We start from the raw sequence: 13,964 nt of genomic DNA on the forward strand, positions 1-13,964 counted from the left end.
TCCAAGAACTGAAGACAAAAGCATCACTTTTGGAAAATCCCATTCCACTCCCGGTACTGCGGTTCCAGTATTTGGAAAAATGGCATTAATTGGAACTGAGTATCATTGGAACTAAATTGATCAAATGAAATTTTGGTATTTCTATTATATTGTTTCCTAGATTGCTTGTTTGCCCACTTAAAGTCACCATATGTAATTTGAAAAACACTCTTTGCTGGTATCTTGAGATCAAAGTAAAGATCAGCTCCTTTTCCTCAGCCCTAAATGACAGTTGTCATTTCTGCACTATTTTATCCAGTACTAACTCTGTTTTCAGGACAAAGAATCTGTTCTGCATTCATCAAGATTTCAGTTACAACAGAAATCATTCTAGAAGTGTCTTTTGGGTCTAAATGTGTTCCTCCCCAAAGTTGTACATCTTCCAGAAGTTTGGAGAGATGAATTTAGTATTCAGAAACCAGAAAACCCTCCTATAAAATTTACAGAAATATTGAAATGTGAAGAAATATCTGTAGAAACACACACATAAGCGTATCTTTTCTATTTAAACACTTAAACTTAAAACTTTTTTCCTACTTTGTGTTATGTGTTAGGATTTTATTTTTTTCACAGTGAGAGGATCAGTTTTGTGAACTGGTTGAGCTTTTGCCCTGCTACACAACTAGCATATATGAGTAGCTTATTATTATACCCGGATTTATCAACCATTTATTTTGATGTGACAGATGATTACTTAACAGTAACAAATCCCAAGTGGGCAGAACTCTATTCAACAAGAAAATACGGAGACCAGGACGATGCTGCAATGCTGATGCTTTACTATTCTCACCTTTTAATTCTCTGCCCTTCACCTTGCCCAGGTGCCAATCTAAATGTAGTCACTCCTGAAAGCTGAGGTTCATTTACCACCTCTTTCATTTACATGAGATGCTGACGTAAGCTGAACAAAACTGCTTTCCCTGATCCCTATGTGCTTTTGTGCATATTTGTCCACCTTCTGCTTGATCCCCTTTTGTCTCTGCAGGAACTACAAGCAGTATATCTAGAAGGAGAAGTGGAAAAAAACAGATCCAGGCAAGGATAAAAGAGAAGAGGAAAAGCCCTAGGCAGGAGGAGGCTCTGCAGAGATGTTAGCCCCATCCCCTCCTTGAAATTTTCCAAGTAACTCTTTACCACAAGATACTGTTCTCTTTTTTGCAAGTATCTTAACTGTACAACTCAAACGTGTTGAGAAACCATAAAGAACAATGTGCATGCTTCTAAGAGTCTCTGTAATAACCCCTAACATGATTTTTCCCAGGATAAGTCTGCAATCATTTAAGAATATCCATCATAAAAATCAGTGAGCTGCAGTGAGACAGCCCCATTACCACCCATGATGTAGGTTGCTCCATGCCACCATTCAGCATGACACACATTATATGCATATAGTTGGCCTATCATCCACACCCCGCTGCTGAGTTGAAAAATGCCCAATGCCAACACTTTACTATGCCAGTGGAAATACAGTTCACTGGCTCGTTTCCACGTTACGCAATCTCATGAAGTGGTTTTAAGTAAAGGTTGGGACGGTAGGGAGATTGAATAAAGGTGACCAATTCTGCTAACACTGAATATGAGAGAAGAGGGAAAATAGATTTAAAAAGAAAATAAGCATTTTGCTAGAAATTACACTGGGACTATGTTTCACATGAAGACATCAATACAATTATTTTCTGTTTACTGTTCACATTGATATAAGTTCCAATACTATATTTTTCTGTTTGAAACTTCCTCGAAGTTAAACAGAGCTAGATATATGAAATAGATGTGAGCCCAGTCTGGCAATGATTACTCAAATATACTCATTTATTTCTCAAATACATGAGATTAATTTCATACATTTTTAATGCTCTTATTAACTCTGTTATTGACACATTTTCCCCCTGTATTCAAACTATTACTTCTAAGGGATGGGCATTAAGTGCCAAACCTTAGAGCCCAAGCAAGAAGTTAATTCTGACAAAGCGATGGGAAAGTAAGCCCGTACAAAAGTACCTCTCCTTGCCTGCAGCTAGACAGACAGCACTAGAGCTACTGTAGTTTACAGCAGCCCTACCAAATACTGATAGTTGCTCCAGTTTCTACAAGCCCTGTTGCGCTTTATAATCCTGCTCATGAAAATGATCTGAGATGCAGGCAGGACTTGGATGCCTGTGTGGGCTGCCTTAATCCAGACCTCTCTCCTGTGCTGAAGCAAGTTCCCGCAGGTCGGCGCTCCGCAGTGCAGGGTGCAGGAGAGTGAATCATCTCCTTCCCTTCCTACAGGCAATCAGCAACATTTTGTTAAAGGGAGTCCCACTTCAGTGACTGCACAGCCTAATGTCACCGAGGTAGTAGAGTAAAGCAGTAGCATGTCCTAAATTAAACACCACATGTGAGAAAAGAAAGAAAGAAAAAAAAAAAATCACGTATCTCTCACAGGAGATTTTCCCAGCCTGCTCCTTGGCTGCCCAAAAAAACATATTCTATCATTTCATTAACAAAGCCAAGGAGCTCATGCTGTGGCATCTCATCGGAGGGCACTGGAGTTAACAATGCAAGTGTGAGCTCCAGTGGCCATGGCAACAGTAGCTAATTCTTCTTCCCAATCAGGGTGGCAATTCTCTCCCATGGCTTGAATCAGTTACAAAACAAAATACTCTCAAAGACCTTTCAGAGCCAATAGCCTTGCAGCTAATCTGCTAATAGGAAATAATCTGCAGCTAATATACACATTCCAGGGCAGCAGTGTGTTTTCTTAATACTTTGTTACATGGGCCTCTTTCCAAAGAAAGCACAGCAAAGAATAGAAAACAGACATTCATTAAAAATAGCATAATACTACCTGGCCACTATTAATGCCTGAAACGTGCTGCAACTTGCATGGCTCTTAAATGGTGATTTGGAGAGGCAGCACTAGACAGACTGAATGCAATGCAATTAGATCAAAAAAGTTACATGCAGGATTAGTTAACAGCTAGTTCATGTGAAAAATCAGACTTGAAATGATTTCCACATTTCTTTCTTTTCATTTGGCCTTAATTAAAGGATCCATTAATAAAAGCACTGAGCCTACAAGTATGTGCCTCAGCAATATGCCATCTAGATGGATACAAGAAAACAGATATTAATAAGCATACACTAACTGTACACTCATCTAACTGTGTGCTGCAGGTTTAGACACACATTCTGCTGCCTGGGGTAAACACATGAGGAAACAGCAGAAACAGGCAGCGGGTGAGAGAGGCGTGCTGCAAAACTAGTTATGAATCATCCATTCTGCATCAGTCATGTCAGGAACACTTCACAGCATAGCTTACTTCGAATTTAGTAAGGGTAGGACTACACTTTTGAAAGCCTGAGTGTATCAACTGAGTCTCATATGGTACAGGTCCAGGCACAGAGAAAGGCAGGGTGAGATCTAGCCTGCTTGGGACATAGCAGTTACCATCTCGTGCATGCAATTAAAACACAAAACCATAGATGCAGCACCACTGTTGGACTAAGGAAGGGAGAATTACACCCACAGCCCCAGCAAGCCTAAATGCTGCCAGTGGAGGTGGCTGTGACAGCAGATGACTCTCCCAGCTTCATAACCATCTTTGCTAATCACGTGCAGCCCAAACCACCACAACTGCACCACCAACATGCTTCAAGTGAAACCAGAAATCGCCCAATGCTTAGGTGTACCTTACTAAACTTATTATCATTGCATATTACTATTGTATTTAATATTATTATAATATAGTATGCAGTTCTGTAATTATACCATACTTTTCTTTCTTTTCCCTGCTGGTGGCAAAGCCAAGGAGACCTGGTCATTTCAGGCTGCTGCACAGGCATCGAGCACAATTAGCAGACTGACTGGAAACTCTGGGGAAGACTGAGATAGACAGAAGTGACTAATGCACTGTTCAGTGCAGTGCAGGCTGAATGTCTTCCACTATCTCCTATGATTTTAGAGACATCTCTGGTTTGGGCTACTAAAATGTTTCATTTCTAGCCCCGTCTGTTAACTTTCTGAAACTCTCATTAACCAGGGTGACATTTCATAGATTTTCTCTTGTTCCTGAGATGACTGTTCTTCACTGTAATATATATATATTTTGTGTCTATATATAATATAAAAGCTAGTTTCTTTTAAATGAAGAGAAGAATAAATACATCTCTCCATTATGACCTTATTTTATTTTACTGAAAACTGCTTGAGTAATGAGATGTGAATGGGATGGCAGCTCTATGTAATAGGCAAATAATTTTAGGAGCAACAAGTTTTTTCAAATGTTCAACTTATATCTGTTATGGAACTACCCAAGTCAAAGGCCTCTAAAAACAGTAGTTCTCCCAGTATAGAAATAAAAAGAGTGATGGTTTAAGAAACATTGGGAGCATGGCTAACAGAGAAAGACTTCCTCCACCTCTGTGGCCATCTCCTTTACATATAAATGCTTTTGTCTCTATCTCAAGATTTCATGTCATGCTATCTATTTCTGAAGTGTTTCATTCCCCCAGTCAATTAGACAATTTATGAGAACCAGTGAAAACTGGTTGCTTATGGATACGTGTCTAATGATTAACAGTGAGCTCCTCTTGCACTTGGGGTGTTTCTAAGAGCTGCTTCCTGCACGAGTTCCCTTTGAAGTCACACCAGGAGCTCATGCTGCACGCCCGCAGGCAGAAAGCTCGCAGGACAGGACCACTTCACGCGGCAGCCTGTTCCCATATCCTGCAAGTCACAGGAACAGTATCTGCACATCTGCAAAATCCAGCTGAAACAAGCTGAAGGGCTGAGAAGTTGTTTGGTAAGAACAGGAGGAGCAGAAATGACTGTGCAGACAGATGCAAACACCATTCTCTGCATAAATACAAGGACAGGATTGCATAAAGCCGTGTTACAAAGTATACGAGACCAATGCGCTGTGATAAATCAAATTTTGCTTGACCTTGCTCGGAGCAAGAGGTTTTGCTGCTGTTCAGCGGTTTACATGTCAGTGTTTTGTATTTGGTGATAGCTGTTTTACAGGAACTGACAAACTGCATGATTTACCTTTGTGTGTTTGTTTGTTTATCTTATTCTGGTGCTGTGACTCAATCCCACCCTCTGTTAAAACAGCCTGAATCATTCCAAGCACACTCCGCAGAGAGAATGAGACTTCAGTAGTGGTCAGTGCTAACCTACTTCTTCTCTCTAGCCATTGGCACAGTAAGTAAAAGCTCCTTGATTTTGATGGAGAAACACAAACAGGTCATTGCTGAGGGCTCTTGAAATTCCAGCAGAATCTCCGAACAGGTTGAACACACCGCACCCATTGCTCTTGCTCCCTGACAAACTCAGAGCGTCTGGTATCTGTTTATCTCGATACATATTTTAAAGAGTTGCTTGAATAGCAAATTGTGCAAATAGGCAAACAGAAGAGAAAGAAAAAGAAATAAAAAACCCCTTTCATCCCATTCTGACTTTCCCCTAGTTCTGGGTGGTGATGGTTTGGTCCACAGCTCCCTGAGTCACTGTGCCCTGCAAGTCTTTACTTGGTGAGAGTCCTCAATGAATATTGCCCATTTTTCAAAAAAAGAGGACAGAGGCAGGATAGGAGAGAGAAAATAAAAGCTGAACCCTTTAAAGTTACATGATTTCCAGCATCGAGGAGTGCTTTTATTTCTCTTTAAATCAGTTTTTATAATTTGAGTTGTCATGACAACATGATGCAACACTTCACTACCATGACAATCTGACAACTTTCAAAAACAGTAAGTGCTGTTTTTACTCTGTTTTTCAATCGCTCCCAAGGAAACAAGCTGTTATTTACTTCTGTGACGAAACTCATACGATACCATAATGGATCCAATGTCAAGAAAAATTAAAGCATAGAATGGGGGAAACAGGAATGGAAAATGTGCTTTTGTGTACATAATTACTCCATAAAAAGTACACATTTTTTCCACTCTCTTATCCGAATTCACCACCATAACTTTGCTCATTTCCACCTACGAATTCATGGACTTTCTTCTCAACCCAACGAGGACCGGTCCTTGATTAATCACTCAACTCACTGACTCAAAAATGGTCTGGTTTCTTACCAGCAATTTTATTTGGTGGTTTCATGCTTGGTTGTGTCCCAGCATTTGGATACTACACAACAAACTGAAGTAAATGAAATCTCTGTGTGACCATGAGTTAAATCCAATGGAGCGATATATTTGCAAATCCCATCAACTTATGTGAGACTTGTGTGTAAATTCTATGGGGATAATAAATCCACTGGCTAACTCTCTGCTAGACTGAGCCAGGAAATGTTTCCAGACACTGAAACTTGGTTATCAATATTATTCAGCTGTGGAAAAAATCACTAGGATGACACCTACTCTGTCTAGCAAAAACAATTCTCAGGAATTAGAATGGAGCAAGGACCACTCCCAAAAAAAGCAGCACGGATGCAACCACCCTGTTCTGGAAGCCGAGGCAGTTTAAAACTACTAAAATGTGGCAGCTGGCCTCATTAGTATGGGATGATCATTACGATCATTTTCTGAACCGGGCAGACATAGCCGTTGCTTTTCTAGCAGACTTTTTTTTGAGGAATATGAAAAAGTTCAAAACACTTTGACATCAAAATACACTGCGTTAAAACCTCACTTCATGCATGGGTGGGCGTGATGGAGGATCTGTTAAAGCACGGAGAGGCATGTATATAGCCCACACTACCAAATCCAGCTTAAGTGTGAGAACCTGTTATCTAAGGCTTGTGTCCAGGTGAATACTCAATACGGCCTTGGTGGGGCTTCCTCACTGCTGCCTTCCAGGCAGTTCCAGCACTCCCCTCACCAGCATCCAAGGCCTGGTCACAGCCAGGGGGATGGTAAGGAACTGAGGGAACTTCCACCTAACACAACCCTGCAGTGTCTTTTGAGCATCAATGGTCATTCTTTTAAACAAATGACAGTGTCCTGGGTACTGATGCTGGAGCATGAGAAACAATATTACTTTTAGGACACTACAGCTGAGAAATTGCCATGTGTGTACAAACCTACCTCTATGATAAAGAGTTAAAATTTTATATATATATGTAACCAATATTTTTGGCAGCAAAGGTATGTGTTTGATAGCATCAATACCTAATTACAGAACATGAATCATTCTACAAATTAGCAAAGTCTCATGATTAATATTTTACCTCCCCATTTAAAAGATTTCATGCAGTTTTTCTACCCTATTCAGCAGTTTAGTGACAATTATTTACCCACATTAGGCTCACAGAAAGACAAGCTAAATCAGGGATTTCAGTGCTTCAACTTTCTTTTTGTAAGAGGTCATGACTTCAGTTTTCAGCCTGCCTCGAAGATAAGAGCTCACCAGGAGAACTAAAGAACAGTTAAAAATCAGCTGCATCCTAGGCAATCTAACCCCTCCATCTCTTGCTTTTCTATAAGGGAATCTTTCCACTGATGTCAGTATAACCTAAACCAGAGAATAAGCACATTATACATAAGCTCTTGATTAAAAAAAAAAAAAAAAAAAAAAAAAAGAAAAAAAAAGAAAAAGAAAAAAACAACAACAACAACTAAGACCCACCCTGCCTCCAAAATCCCACACAGTTCTAATTCCACATCTTTATGTCTCTATTTATTGCAAGTTTCTGTTGACAGGAACAGATATAGCCTTTGTTTCCATTGGTATCTCGTTAGCAAAACAAGGTTGCCAAAAGCCAAAACAGTTCGAGATGTTGTTTCACAGAAGTTGCCTATAAACCAATTTTTGTTTATGTTTATCAGTTATGTATGTGTACGTTTTGTCACACAGGCCTGAAGTCAGGATTATCTTGCATTTATTCTCTTTACAGGTGACACAATGAAAATTACGGCACTTTCTGCTCTGTACTCTCAAAGAACACATTATATTACATATATTATATAACTGTTGCTCTAAATCACAAGCTTAAGCATTGCTGCTCTAGGCTCCAATTTCTTGTCAAACCAGGGTGATGTTTGTTATTTTACAGCCATCTCAATAGGTACAAGCAACATGAGTGCAACCTGTCTCAATCACTGTTCACAACTACTGATGGCAATTGCTTCTTAGGAAATTGCTTAGGTGAAGGCTTGCTGATCTCTCACTGTGCAGAGACAGCAGAGGATGGAGCAGAGGGAGAGGAGGTGACATTCATTGCAGAGCAGGAAGGGGAAGTGGGAACTCAGGAAAATCATCAAGTTTCTGAATGGCAGAAGAGCCACTAGAGTCAGAAACTTATATGCTGGGAACCTACATTTTGACCCTGACATGCAGAAAGTGGAGATACTCACAGGCACCATCCAGATGGTAATTTGAACTAGTTGGCCAAAGTGCAGGCGATAAATCATTATTTAACATGGTCTGCAGAACCATGACAAAAGTGGAAAGGAGAAGTTGTATGATGACATTTTATTAGTAGCAGATAAATTGGTATGACCTGGGCATATTTTTAGATATTTGAATACTCATATGCAGTTTCAGTAGTGGTGTGCTGTTAAACTCAGGCTGCTTCAATGATAAAAAATGACTTCTCTTTTCCATGAAATGTTTTTAACCAGAGAGAGAAAAGTGATTCTTTTTTTTTTAAAGTCACCTCTCAAGAAATAACCCCAAATAGAGAAACTTGTAATGATGCACAATGAATTGGGATGACCACCTATGATTTTAACCTCAGTTGTGTGATGGATCTGTTTCCTATTGAGAGCTTAATAGGGAGCTGCACAATGTACCTGATAAGTTTTAGGGTAGCGTGAAGGATGATGGAGAAAAAACAAGAGTGAAAGATCTTGAAAGCTCAAGAAAATTTGTACTGTCTGAAGAGGGTTGATCTAGAGGAATGTGGACAAGTGTTTCAGTGGTGGGGAGGGAGTAGGCACTATCAGCTGGGGTTTTTTGTCTTTTCTGAGCTTGTTGGACTGGAAAACAACTTATCCATTCTTCTAGCCCCGTACTTCATAGACTCTTGCTTTACCTCACATTTACAAAAATATTTACTTTAAAATCAAGTAAACATTTATCTCACAGAAATGTTGTAAAATACTCTGTAAGTTAGCAAACTTTATCTTTACACAGATGAATTATATGAATATGCTTAGATGCCACTTAAATGTGCAAATATACCTGTCCCTTGCATACATTTGAAGCAGAAATTCAGCACATTTTGTGGGGAAGCTATGTTAGGAAAGCCAACAGAGCATTTTGGATACTACCACTAGAATTTAAACTTTAAGGATGTAAAAATGACATACACATTAGCAGGAATGAACATTTGGTGAATTATCATTCCTCGGGAAGACACGTATGCATTGTCTTTCCTATCAAATGTGTTTTGTTTGCAGTAGTAGACCCACAACTTCCCTTTACTTTAGGTGTTTTTCTGAAGTATTCGTGACATGACATCACAGAATCACAGAATCACAGAATTTCTAGGTTGGAAGAGACCTCAAGATCATCGAGTCCAACCTCTGACCTAACGCTAGCAGCCCCCACTAAACCATATCCCTAAGCTCTACATCTAAACGTGATTCATGCTTCAAGAAAGAACAGGAATAGCAAGAATGGCAAGATCACAAAGCAAGCGCATTTCCCCATATTTTGAATAAAAACACAGACTTAATAAATGTAATTTCTTATTCCTTTTAACACTGACATTTTACATTATACTTCTGAATGGGCCTCTTAATATCATAATACTTGTAAACCTAAACTTATGTTGAATGTCACTTTTACAGTTGTAATAAGAACAATACGTAAATATAACCAAAGTTAATACCTGACCTCTTAAAGTTAAAATACTTTTGTAAAATTTATTTTGTGTAGAAGAGCAACACTGTCAAACAGCAACATAAATAATTTAAAGATATAGTATATTCCATATCGCCTAATAAATTCTGGACTATTAAGTATGTACATACACACATCTTATCCAAAGTTCTTTCTTGTCTGTTCAGCATTAAAAGTATCATGACACTTTTGTAAGAGGTTTGCCATGAAGTGCTTAAGCCTTTCCTTTGGTTGTATTCTGTAGTTGTCTGAGACCCCATTTCAGTCAGGCTGTTATAATTGTGCTTTGAAATGGAAGCTAAGAAAGAAGGTACAATATTGGCAGTACTGTATCAGTAGGGTATCTCGAGTTTGCTTTCCTTGTATTTAAGGCAGAAAATCTGAAGTTGCTACAAGTTGTAGCAAACATTACATCTGACAGCATTTACTGAGATTGTCAGTTTTCTGAAACTATATTGCATATACTGTAAACACTTGAGAGTGCAAATGCTTTTTCTAACATGCAATCCATAGCAAAAAAAAAGATGAACATGTTTAAAGGGGAAGTATGATAATATAAATAAATAAATATTAATCATCATAATCATCAATCTTTCAACAGTTTCCCACAGAATTTGTTGAGAAGGTATAGAAAGGCTGCTGATGACCTGTTTAAGCATTTCCTTCTTTTTAAACTGAAAGTCACTTAAAGAAATTATTGTATAAAGCTACTGTGTCAAATATAAGTGAGTTGATTGGTAAATATTAGTGTGTTTTTCTATCACTGGAATTTGCAGCAGAAGCAAGTATGTAAGACACATAACACGCAGTACCAAAAAAAAAAAAAAAAAAAAAAAAAAAAGATTGGCTGAACTTGCTTGAATAATTTATTTCAGCTATCCCAAACCATGAGTGCCAAGCTTCATCACAAGGCAATCGCCACTTCCATCAAAAACTTTGCATGTTGCAAGGATGTACGTTTTAAGATACTTCCATGTCCAAGAAGCAATATGCTGAAGTTTTCCACCTTGCAGAACATTCACAACTAGCAAGGATGGACAACAACCCTAAGTCATATACATTGAATGCAGTAATCTTTTTTTTTTCTTTTTTTTTTTTTCCCTGACTGGACAGTCTCATGCAACATAACCTCTTCATTTCAGGGATAGGTTTATCCCTGCATATTTGGACTGACTTTTACTGGACACAGTCTCTCACTGATCACTGATAATTTCTTGGACGAAGAACTCAGTACGGACTTGGATTTGCAATGGAGCTCAGCTCTCACCGATGCCCCCACAATTTGGCTGCTCATGCCTGTGAGTAGACCATAATTCAAAATCTAGCACCTTATCTAGATGCCCCGGAGCTGTTTTGAAAAATTGGCCTTGATCCCAGCCTGTCTCACTCTACTTTGATTTTCAGAGCAAGAAACTACCACAAACAGTCATTCAGTCACAGTCACATTCATGCATCCAAAACCTGCTTGCCCCTTGTACAACTCCCTCCTCCTGTGCTTATCTCAGCGGCAGCCATTTTCTGTTCCTTTTGCAAATTTGCACCTCATTCCAGGCAGACTTAGAACTAAGCAAAATTGAACACAGATTGGGAGCAAAATCTTATCTTAAAAAGCAGAGACAAAAGAATATTTGTGATTTTTTTTTTCAGCCATTTGTTTTCAACCACCCTTTTTTTCATCCAACTGCAATGCTAGCACTTCAGTGCTACCCATGCACTGACATTCCTGCCAGAAAGGCAAGGAACGGCCAAGCTGCCTTCCTGTCTGCTTTCCTAGGAAGTACAGCATTGCATTCACAAAATGTCAGCCCATTTTCCTGAGGTAGAATCCTGTGGCACATTCGTTTGTACAACAGACACAAGTCCCCGTTCCCTAAACCACAGTGTCAGAGCTGTTTGTATTTAATGTGTGTGTGAGACGGGTTCGTTACTATTCCCCACTGTCCCCCAATCAACTAATACCATTACCTGGCAACATGTCACGTAATTTCAAAACCAGTGCTCTACCTCCAGCACCACCCCAGAAGATTACTTTAGTAAAGCACTTATTAGTATGTGATATTAAAGGTTAGATCTCCCATGAGGGAACATTCCTTGATATTAGCCAAGCCATCAGACTAACAAACACTTTCTATAGTTTTAACATATGGATTACATTTGAACTGACAGTAAGTTTTCCTCGGACTGATAGCCTGCCGCCCCCATTCATGGTTGTGCTTATGGGGCTCTTAAGCACCGCTGCCCTAAAATAAACTCCTACTATTCCTACAGGATTTCACACCAGCCAATTTAAATATTTTAATAATGAGTAAAAAGTTTAAGATGAAGATAAAATATTGTGTCAAGCCACAGACAGTGCTGACAGTTCAAAAAGAAAATGCTTTCTTTGCAGCATCCGTGAGCACATCTGTGTCTGTAGGCCGTGTTGCAGCTCTGGTTTGCTCAGGATTCCCTGTCTCACTCTCCCCCCATCCAAACCAAGCCTCCCTCAGCAGATGTGCAAACCAAAGAGCCACTGAGCCAGAAACAGCCACAGGCCAACATCACAATCTGTGACTGGAGGTCCTGCTGGAGGTCAGAGCATGGTGGTCTTGCCCAGAGAGGCCCAGGTCATGTGCTGGTGGTGGCCACCATGGTCCCTGCTGGTACGTTTCTAGGGAGCACCAGAGAGCTTCTCAGTCCCAAGAGCATCAACACAACTTTCCAAAAAAAGGTGTCTTCCTTGGAAAGCCATCTTCCCAGGGTAATGAGAGCCAGGTCAGTGCTCAGGAGTACCTGTGAACTACACACTACTGGCCTTTACCCAGGAGGGCATTTTTCAATTCAATCGAAAATTGAATTTCCCTTGCCTCTGAAGAAAACACGGGGCTGATGTTAAAACTTTCTCCATCCTGTTTGAGCTTTTTTATGTAGAGTTAAAAAGCAGGCTAACAGATTCTCCCTACATCCACCATGTTCTGGCAGAAGGAAATGCTTCAGATTTCATGCTTATTTAGGTTTCTGAGTGCCAGTCACTGTTTCTGTTTTTATTTATTTAATAGCTATCCGAAAATACGAAACTTAGCAACATGTTGTGTAGCTGATTTGGCTGATAATGCCTTTTTTTTTAAGCTCATTTCCTGCTTTAGGAGAGCATGGTAACAAAACTAGGTATTTTTACTCTACTAAGACAAGGCACTGCATTAAACCAAAGCAAGAAAAAAAAATGTTGAAGAAGAAAAAAGAAAAAAAAAAAAGCTAAAGCAAACTGATGAAAGATACTTGTTATCTTTAGATTCAGTTTCATGTATCCCCCTTTTTGGATATTTTTATTATTAACTAAAGTAAATTCATCTGTGCACAAAAATTAGAAAATGATACATAAAGGCAGAAGCTAACTAAAATGAGCTGATACAATTCTTTCTATTTTTGGGGGAGAAGGGAAGATTTAATTGGGAGGGGCTTTAGCCAAGGAGAACAAGGATAAAATCATAGAATTGTATCTAACAAAAAATCTAACTAGCAAAATTTTTAATATAAAAAGCAAATTAAAAAGTCAGAAGAAGCCCTAATTGCTTCTCAGCAGTGATATAGCTTGCTTCAGTGACTATTGCCATGTCTTATAGCTGAATTCTGTAAACATTTTCTGTGCTGATAGAGAAGGGTGCACTTTACATTCCTTTCTCAATATGGTAAAGCTGTAACTTATACCTCTGACTTATCACAGCATTGGGAAACACATGTTTTCCCCTTATTTGGTAGCACAGAGCATCTGGAAAGGAAAAGGGACATGCCTCACAGTACCAACTGTGAACAACTATCACAGTAGACCTGCCTAAAAAAGCTGGCACAGCACCTAGTTTGAGCAGGATATAAAGCAAAGCTGCTGATGTGCCTACCACTGCAGAGGATCTGAAACTCTTCAAGTGTCTAGAGGAAAAGGTGCAAGAGAGGATGGAAGGACTTCTGCACAACATTTAGCATCGAGCTTAGGGTTCAGCTGTGCACCTTGCTGCTGGCTTCCTGTGAGCCAGCACCCAGTTTTTCAGTTCCCAGAGCTGTAACATACCAAAATAAATTGGCAGCTAGTTTTCAGTGGAAGGTGGAGTAAGGAGGAAGACTGCATCACTGAGAAGCTGAAATTCGCACTGTGATGCACTCTTACCCTTCCCAGAGA

At 39.5% G+C, this 13,964-nt stretch overlaps 1 protein-coding gene across 2 annotated transcripts in view; it reads right to left on the reverse strand.

Moving 5' to 3' along the window:
- The window catches only part of TRPS1 (transcriptional repressor GATA binding 1), a 171,355-nt gene that overhangs the window by 56,295 nt on the left and 101,096 nt on the right, over positions 1 to 13,964 (reverse strand). The gene's annotated exons all lie outside the window — the stretch shown is intronic.

The sequence above is a fragment of the Aythya fuligula genome, chromosome 2 (assembly GCF_009819795.1).
Source record: "Aythya fuligula isolate bAytFul2 chromosome 2, bAytFul2.pri, whole genome shotgun sequence".
NCBI lineage: Eukaryota > Metazoa > Chordata > Aves > Anseriformes > Anatidae > Aythya > Aythya fuligula.